The sequence below is a fragment of the Engystomops pustulosus genome, chromosome 7, assembly GCF_040894005.1.
Source record: "Engystomops pustulosus chromosome 7, aEngPut4.maternal, whole genome shotgun sequence".
Taxonomy (NCBI): Eukaryota; Metazoa; Chordata; class Amphibia; order Anura; family Leptodactylidae; genus Engystomops; species Engystomops pustulosus.
Genome location: NC_092417.1, coordinates 130,806,683 through 130,817,078, shown reverse-complemented (window position 1 = coordinate 130,817,078; position 10,396 = coordinate 130,806,683).

Here is a 10,396-nt window from a genome sequence, read left to right as displayed (position 1 = left end):
TGCTTGTTGCCACGCCTCCTGCAGCCTTTGTGTGCATATGTACGTGTATGTGAAAGACTGAACAGCTCCAGGATACAGCCATGTTATAGAAGAACATGTCAGATACTTGTGTAGCTGATGTCTGTGTCTCTGTGTATTAGGAGGATGCAGCATGTCAGCAGATGCAGCACACACACTAGCAATTAGAGATGAGCGAACACACTCGTCCGAGCTTGATGCTCGTTCGAGCATTAGCGTACTCGAAACTGCTCGTTGCTCGGACAAATATTTCGCCAGCTCGAGAAAATGGCATCCCCCGCCGTTTTGATTTTTGGCGGCCAGATCAGGTGACCCTGGAATAGACTAGCCCCTGCCCGCGCTGCTCGCATCATTCTCTGTCTGGATGCCGTTAAGGAGAGATCTGCTGCTGCTGCAGGGATAGCGTTAGGGTGTTATATTAGCTTACTGTTAGGCAGGAGTGAGTCTACAAGAACCCAACAGCCCTTGTTAGGGCTACAATAGCGTTCTATATATATATTTTGTTGATTTGCTTGTGGCTGGCATTGCTGGCACTAGTAGTGCAGCTAGTACCATATTGTGACGAATTTGCAGGGAGACTTGCGAACGTTTTATTTAGCTCTTAGTGACACACATATCCATCTCACACACCTAAGTGGGACAATTTATTAGGGGTTTGATTGAATTAGGCACAGTCTGCTTTTCCTTTTTTTTTTTCCTTTTCTTTTTTTTATAACTCAAAGTTATCAGGCACAGCACAAAATCCAGTTGTGTGCTGTCAGTGTAGGTTAGAAACTAGGCATACAAGAACCCAATTGGCTTTCTTAGGGCTACAATAGCCTTATATATATGTATTTTTTAATTTGCTTGTGGCTGGCCTTGCTGGCACTAGTAGTGCAGCTAGTACCATATTGTGACGAATTTGCAGGGAGACTTGCGAACGTTTTATTTAGCTCTTAGTGACACACATATCCATCTCAAACACCTAAGTGGGACAATTTATTAGGGGTTTGATTGAATTAGGCACAGTCTGCTTTTTCTTTTTTTTTTTACTTTTCTTTTTTTTTATAACTCAAAGTTATCAGGCACAGCACAAAATCCAGTTGTGTGCTGTCAGTGTAGGTTAGAAACTAGCCATACGAGAACCCAACCGGCTTTCTTAGGGCTACAATAGCGTTATATATACATATATATTATTTGCTTGTGGCTGGCCTTGCTGGCACTAGTAGTGCAGCTAGTACCATATTGTGACGAATTTGCAGGGAGTCTTGCGAACGTTCTGTTTAGCTCTTAGTGACACACATATCCATCTCAAATACCTAAGTGGGACAAATTATTAGGGGTTTGATTGAATTAGGCACAGTCTGCTTTTTCCTTTCTTTTTCTTTTTTTCAAAACTAAAAGTCATCAGGCACAGCACAAAATCCTGTTGTGTGCTGTCAGTGTAGGTTAGAAACTAGCCATAGCAATACGATAGCATTGTTTTGTTAAAAAAAAAAAAAAAAAAAACACAAAAAAAATTTACAGTTTACACTTTAATTTTGAAAATGTTGAACCCGAGGGCTAGGGGTAGAGGACGAGGGCGTGGGCATGGGCGTCCAACTAACGCAGGGGTCAGAGGCCGTAGTCCTGGGCGGGGTGAGACACCACCTTCTGATGAGGGAGCAGGGGAACACCGCAGAGCTACACTCCCTAAGTTCATGTCTCAAGTTACTGGGACTCGTGGTAGAGCACTGTTGAGCCCAGCATAGTGCGAACTGGTGATGTTGTGGATTGCGGACAATGCTTCTAGCCATTTGTCCACCAGTCAGTCTTCCACACAGTCCACCCATGTCACCGAAATCAGCACTCCTCCAGCTCCTCCACCTCAGCCTCCGTCCCCCCAGTCTGCCCCTCCCAGGAAAATTTGGCATTTGAACCGGCATACTCTGAGGAACTGTTCTCTGGACCCTTCCCAGAGTCACAAACCACTTGTCTGGTTGCTGCTGAGCTCTTTTCCGATGCCCAGGTTTTCCACCGGTCGCAGTCTGTGGGTGATGATGACATTGTTGACGTAGTGGAAGAAGTGTGTAAAGAGGTGTCGGACGATGAGGAGACACGGTTGTTGTAAGACAGTGGTGAAGTTGTTATCAGGGCAGGAAGTCCGAGGGGGGAGCAGACTGAGGGATCGGAGGATGATGAGGTGACAGACCCAAGCTGGGTTGATAGGCCGGGTGAACACAGTGCTTCTGAGACGGAGGCGAGTCCTCGATGAGAACAGGTTGGTAGAGGCAGTGGTGGGGCAAGACAGAGAGGCAGGGCCAGAGCTGGTGCATCAGCGCCAAATGTTTCACGTAGTGAAGCTCCCGTGGCAAGGGCTAGATTTTCTGAACTCTGGAGGTTCTTTAAAGAAACACCGGATGACCGACGGACTGTGGTGTGCAACCTGTGCCACACCAGGATCAGCAGGGGTTCCACCACTACCAGCTTAACCACCACCAGTATGCGCAGGCATATGAATGCTAAACACCCCACTCAATGGAACCAAGGCCGTTCACCTCTGGCCAGGCACACCACTGCTCCTTACCCTGTGTCATTTTCTGCCTCTGCTAGTGAGCCCCCTGCGCAGGACCCCGGCCCAAACACCTCCCATGCGAAAATCACATCTTCGCCTCCACGATCCTCCACAGCATCCACCAATATCTCCATGCGCAGCGTTCAGCTCTCATACCCCAGACACTGGAGCGCAAGAGGAAGTACAGTGCAACCCACTCACACGCCCTAGACTCAACGTCCACATCTCCAAATTACTTAGCCTGGAGATTCTGCCCTATAGGCTGGTAGAGACCAAGGCCTTTCGCAACCTCATGGTGGCGGCCGCCCCTCGGTATTCGGTCCCCAGCCGCCACTACTTTTCCCGATGTGCCGTCCCAGCCCTGCACCAGCGCGTGTCAGACAACATCATCCGTGCCATGACCAACGCCGTTTCTGACAAGGTCCACCTGACCACGGACACTTGGATAAGTTCTGCCGGGCAGGGCAACTATATATCGCTGACGGCACATTGGGTTAACTTGGTGGAGGCTGGGACCGAGTCTAACCCTGGGGCTGCTCATATACTGCCGATGGCGAGGACTGCGGGGCCTACCTCGGTCCAGGTCTCTCAGGCCTACTATGCCTCCTCCCACCCCTCCTCCTCCGAATTACCATCCGTGGGCATGGCGCCATCAATCGGTAGCTCTAGGCACAGCAGCAGTGCCGTCGCTAAGCGACAGCAGGCGGTGCTCAAACTGCTGAGCCTAGGCAATAAAAGGCACACCGCCCAAGAGCTATTACAGGGCACCACTGAACCTGAAGCCAGGCATGGTTGTGTGTGACAACGGCCGTAACCTGGTGGCGGCTCTGCAACTCGGCAGACTGACACATGTGCCATGCCCGGCCCATGTGTTAAATCTCATAGTTCAGCGGTTCCTCAAGACATACCCCAATCTGTCTGATTTGCTCACGAAGGTGCGCCGCATCTGTGCGCATTTCAGGAAGTCCAGCACAGATGCTGCCACTCTCAGGGCAGCACAGCGCCGCCTCCAACTGCCCGCTCACCGACTGTTGTGCGACGTGCCCACGAGTCGGAATTCAACATTAACTATGTTATCCAGAGTTTACCAGCAGCGCAGAGCGATTGTAGACTGCCAGATGTCAACTTCCACCAGAACTGGTAGGTCAGTCAGCTTCCTCAAGTCTACAATGAGGAGTGGTTGTGGATGTCTGATATCTGTCAAGTGCTGAGTAACTTTGAGGAGTCAACACAGATGGTCAGTGGCGATGCCGCCATCATCAGCCTCACCATCCCGCTGCTTGGTCTGTTGAAAAACTCTCTGGTCAGCATGAAGTCAGAAGCTTTGCGCTCGTCACAAGAGACGGGGGAAGAAGATTCCCTTGTTGATAGCCAAAGCAGCCTCAGGTCTGTTTCTCAGCACATATCGGAGGAGGAAGAGGAGGAGAATGTTGGCGAGACAGAAGAGGGGAGCATTGCTCAGTCCTTCACTGTTCAGCGTGTATGGGCAGAAGAAGAGGAGTTGGAGGAGGAGGAAATGGACAGTCAGGCCAGTGAGGGGAGTGAATTCTTGCGAGTTGGGACTCTGGCGCATATGGCAGATTTCATGCTATGCTGCCTATCCCGTGACCCTCGCGTTCAAAGAATTTATTCCAGCACCGATTACTGGGTATTCACTCTCCTGGACCCACGGTACAAGCAAAATCTTTACACTCTCATCCCTGGAGAGGAAAGGAGTGTGAGAATGCATGAATACCAGCAGGCCCTTGTGCACAAGTTGAAACAGTATTTCCCTTCTGACAGCGCTAGCGGCAGAGGGCGTACTTCTGCAGGACAAGTAGCAAGGGAGAGTAGGCGAGCAGGCAGCTTGTCCAGCACTGGCAGGGGTACGCTTTACAAGGCCTTTGCCAGTTTTATGTCACCCCAGCAAGACACTGTCACCTGTCCCCAGTCTCGGCAGAGTAGGGCTGATCTTTACAGAAAGATGGTGAGGGAGTACGTAGATGACCATACCATCGTCCTAAATGATCACACAGCTCCCTACAACTACTGGGTTTCAAAGCGGACATGTGGCACGAACTGGCGCTGTACGCCTTGGAGGTTCTTGCCTGCCCTGCCGCTAGCGTGTTGTCTGAGCGGGTTTTCAGTGCAGCTGGTGGCATCATCACCGATAAGCGTCCACGCCTGTCGACTGACAGGCTGATGCTTATCAAGATGAATAAAGCCTGGATTTCTCAGGATTTCCATTTTTCACCAGGTGAAAGAAGCTCAACCTGAATAATGTATGCACTCCTCCTCCTCATTTTCCTCCTTCTCCTCCTCTTTGTACACTAAAGTAGAGGAAACTGGCTATTTCTTGCCAGGGCCAATTGGCTCTAGCTATAGTACTCTAGGTATTTAATTTTTCTGGGGGGCCACCTACCCAGTCCTCTGTTTTAAACAATTTTTGGGAGTGCCACATACAGGCACTCAATCTATTTAATTTTTCTGGAGGACCACCTACCTGCTCCTCTGGTTTGAAAACTGTTTTGGACTGCCACATACAGGCACTATCCAAATTTAATTGTCTCCATAGCAGCCTCCACACGTCGTCTTTATAGCTGCCTCCACACGTTGTCTCCATTGCTACCTCCATACATCATCTCCATAGCTGCCTCCCAAAGTCGTCCATATAGCTGCCTCCATACATCGTCCTCTTAGCAAACGAGCTGTGTCAGGCAGAATTTTTGGTTGCTTTCATGGCTTCCACATCAAACTTGTTAACTTTGTCACCGCCCTGCTGTGTTATCCACAAAATATACTGGCAAACTTTTATCATGTACCGATATTATTTCAGCGCTTCTTGCGCATCTGTTTACATTCCCCTCACCCGCCATAACCAAGCCAATTACTTATAAGAACAGTACTACACTTGATCTTATACAAAAGGTTCTTAGAAGTGCTGTTTGTAGCCCCCGCCTGCTTTGAAAAGTAAACGCTTCTTGCCCCCAGGCCCATTTTTGGTGGGGAGGAGCCGAGAGACAGGGGCTTGGACAAGCGAAAGCTCGCCTGGCAGCGAACCGCCAGCTCCATCCCAAGATCCAACTAACATAGTTTTAACTGCAGCACCTTTAATCTACTACTACTTTACTGCCTCCATACATCATCCCCTTATCAAACGAGCTGTGTCAGGCAGAATTTTCGGGTGTTTCACCAGATACATAATGGAACTCGGCCCATCTGTCGCCGCCATGCTGGAGACCTGAAGTTGCAATCATAGCAGCGCAATATGTATGCCCCATACTGTCGCTCTTAATCATGGAATCATTTCCGAAAAAGCTATTAAAAATAGAACCGCTATGCTATTCCATTATTCCTAGATGAAATATTCAAACGACCGCGTCTGCTTTAAAACTTATAATTTTTTCAAAGTAAACGCTTCTGCCCCCTGGCCCATTTTGGGTGGGGAAGATCCGAGAGACAGGGGCTTGGACAGGCGAAAGCTCGACAGCGCCTCAACAGCGTCCACCAATGTCTCCATGCACAACTTTCAACTCTCTATACCCCAGACGCTGGAGCGCGAGAGGATATACAGCACATCATCCCCTTATCAAACGAGCTGTGTCAGGCAGAATTTTCAGGTGTTTTACCAGATACATAATGGAACTCGGCGCATCTGTCGCCGCCATGCTGGAGACCTGAAGTTTCAATCATAGCAGCGCAATATGGATGCCCCATACTGTCACTCTTAATCGTGGAAGTCGTCTCCATGGCTGCCTCCACATGTCGTCCCCTTATCAAACGAGCTGTGTCAGGCTCATTTTTCAGGTGTTTCACCAGATATGTTATGGAACTTGTTCACTATGTCGCCACCATGCTGTGTTATCGACTAAATATACCGTCAACCTTTTGTTCACATAGGAAATCATTTCAGCGTTTCTTGCTCACCTCCTTTGGTTCCTCTCTGCCACCCATTGGTTTGAAGCCTGAGTCCATTTGGGGTATGTCGCCATGCCACTCTCTAGCCTGCTGCTGCCTCTGCATGCCGTCTTCTATAGTGTCAGGGTCAATTATTGGATGTTTTAGATGCTATCTAGCCTCATTCGGTCACTCTGTTATCGCTGTTACAGGGGACATTATTCATAAATGGACCCTCTGCTCTATTATTATATATATTACATATAGTGTAAATGGATACAGTATATACTGATAGCAGTCACTGATATTCTGTGGTGAGATGTGTGTGTACTGAAGCCATTGGGTCATTAACATATCAAAAGGCTTTGAACAGTAAGAAGCCACCATGAACCAGGTGTGAGATTCCCTGCACACACTGGGGTCTATCCTGAGAGGGTCTTAGGGTGGAGTTATAAGGGAGTGGGAAGGGACTACACACAGGGATATTTAAGCATGGTAAAAACAGAAATCACGCTCTTCTGTCTCTTGCTTCCTGACCCCCCACTTGGATGAACAGCACTTACCTAAGGAACCAGGTCATATATTGTGTGTGCTTTCTGTGTATGTATATAACTTTATAAGAGTAATTATAACATAGTACTTATTATAATATAGTAGACTTTATACGTGTACCTATAGATATTCCAGGTGTTATGTGTTTTACCATATATATACATAGCTAAGTGTTTACAGTGAGTGTGTATATATTAGTGTAACTACATGTACATCCTGTACCCCATTCACACGTGGATCTCTGCCCTGCACGTGTATTGGAGGAGTAGATATATAGATGCTATTGTGCATGAGTCTCTATATGTACATGTATATGGTCAGGTATTGGATGTGACTCCTGCTTCAGGGTATATCCAGGAGCGGCTGTAGTGTTAGAAAATATTGTATATACATACACATTACTGGATCCAAAAGGGGCCAGGAAAAGAGGTTTGTGCGTAGTTGTGTTCTCTATGTATTTTGTATTGTATTTTATGTAGTTACTTTGTCACATGTATGTTGTTAGTAAAGTCTTTTTGTATATAAGTATCTGCGAGGGTTGTATGTTATTCCTGTGATATATGAAGGACTGGAGTGGGTGCTTATGGTAAATAGCACAGACTAAGGGGCTGGACAGAACCACTGAAGCCTAGAGGAACTGAACAGAAACCCAATCCCATCACCCCCCTTTTATCAATGGCGAGCCAGGCCCAAATGTCATGATCCATCTATATTAGGATATAGTGGTGAAATTGTTGTTATACGGTGAACTTAGGTTACTAGACTGGGTAGGTTCGGACAGGTAGCACAGTTTCATCTGAGGCCTAGTATGAGTGTGATTATTGGCAGTGAATCTATATAAGTTCAGTTCTTAGGATTCTGGTTGTTTTCTGTTATCAGACCCTTGTGAGGTGACCCGGGTGTGAGGGTCTTTGCTTTGTATAGTCCTTGGTACAGGAGTAACACAGATCGCAGGGATACAATGACTGGCAAAGTGGAACATGTGACTTTTGAAAAGTTGAGTAAATGTAGTTCGTTTAACCCTGTGTTATCTAAGAAAGAGGAATCTATTGAGCTGCTATGGGAATCCCTGGTAGAGCAGGCGAGTTCCTATGATGAGTTGCATATAAGCGCAGTGTACTGAACCAGACATCTAAGAGGCTCCACATGATGGCAAAGCTTGTGTGTGTATTTGAGGAGGCCATTAGTAAGATGGAAAAGATAGATGGAGACAAAGGATCAAAGGTTCCTGAAGATTTGCATTGTAATTGTTGTAAGGAAGGGGTTAAACAGCTGTGTAGTTTAGAGACACAACTGGAAGAGCACATGGAGGCTATAAAAGAGAGGGACAGCCGGATACACACCCTGCAGTCTCAGGTCGCTGAGAAGGAGAAGTATTATGCAGATGTGGATAAGGTGTTTATACAGTTATACATGGAAATAACCGAATATAAGCAAAAAGCAGCAGCTACTGAGGTGATTATTGAGAACTTGAAATGTGAAATAGCAAAAAGGGATGAGATCATCTGTAGCAGGCAGACGTCCATCAAAGAGTCTTTGCCCACGAAACAAGTTTGTGTTTCGAGTGCAAACAGGGGGAGAGATGAGACTGAACCTGCGGCTGTTACAGATCACTCTACACCCCTGCTTGTTACTAGGCCTGGACTAGTGGGTAGTGTAGTAGATGGAGGGACAAGCATTGCTGGTGGGATAGATGGAGGATTAGAGGGCGACTCAGAGACTTCACTGATCAGCCATAACCTGCATGTATGTGACAGTAATGTACAGGAATCACAATCTTCCCATAAGATGGAGAGGATGCAATATCTGTTGAATATATGTAAATATATCCCAAGCTATGATGAAAATTTAGATCCTTTCACTTCCTGTGACACGTTTGAAGGTTATTGTAAGAAATGTTCTGTTCCAATGGAACATCGCATGGAGCTGTTCAAGCAATGGCTACCAGCACATCTTTATCAAAGATATGAGGCCATAGGGAAAGCAGCCCCCAGTAACGGCCAATTTCATGATGAGGGAGACAGACTTTCCATCCTCATGAAATTGGTAACAGGGCATTTGGATGTCACCCCAGACATACTGGTTAACTTCAGACCAACCATCTATGATGAGCCCTTGTCTCTGTGTGGGAGGTTTGAAGTTATGTATAGAAAGGTGACTAAGAATCATAGTCCAGGAACCCCACAAAGCATGATCCGCATGTTTGTGGAGAAGTTTCCATACCTTGATACCACAATTAGATTGAATGCAGCTAAAGAAGCTTCACTCATGGAGGCCGCCCTGGTAATAGAGCAAGTCAGACAGGATCTACTCAAAGATAGAAGGTCTATAAAGATCAGGAAACAGATAGCAATTCACCCCAAACTGCAAGAAACCCATGTACAAAAGAAAGCATCTCCCAGCCAAATACAGAGGAAGTGGGGGAGTGTTAGGTGTTTTCACTGTTTACAGTATGGACATATAAAGAGGTTCTGTCCACAAAGGGTTAACCTGTATGATCGGGGGATGGTCTCACAAAATCAGGGGGACAAATGTGTGGCTTCACATGGAGCAGGACCACACAACTGTACAACAGACAGCCCTACTGGGAATCTGCTGCAATAGGCTTACGGTTGGGGATCCATAATATACTTGGCCAAAATTAGTAAAATCATGGATTCCCCATATAATAGCCAGGATGTGTATTGTAAACATCATTAGCTCTCATTGCTTGGTGATGAGATTCTATCACCTAGAAGGGAGGAGGGAGGAGGTTTACTGTCCCTGAACCTGTGTAAATAGACTATTTGTAACCAAGTGTTAATGAGGTCCAGTCCTTTTGTTTTCAACAGCTAAGAGAAGCAGAAGTACAAGGGAAGTGTATTGTTAAATGTCCTGGAGTCAGGCCTCTGCCTGTAAAGACAAAGGTGTTAATCGTAAATAACAAATTTGGTCTTTTCTTTATGTTTGCATATTTGTTTTGGCAATATGATGGTTCTTAAGCTAAGGTGGTACACAGAACTCTCTGCTCTCAGTGATTGGATATTCACCTGGTAACATGTTGGACAATTACAAAATAATATCCACTAAGACTATTTGTATAATCTCCCTAATTGCTGGCACCTCAGTAATTAAAATTAGGGTAAAAGGGTGATTACCTGCCCCTGTCTAAGTGCAATAGGTCTCAGGAAAGAAAGTGGTCAGCTATCTCTAGGACCTATGGAGTGTACAGTGTAATTCGCCAGCAAAGTCCGCGGTGCAGCCAATAGTCCGTGGGGCATAGCTCTCGCTATTACCACGGTGAACTGCAGAGGCGCATTATGGTACAATGACTGTTCAGTCGGACGCAGGTCTTTTAAGCTGCCGGTCAAAGGGGAAGCACCATAGGAGTGAGATTCCCAGCCTTGGTTTATACTGTGTGATCTGTAGGTGCCAGGT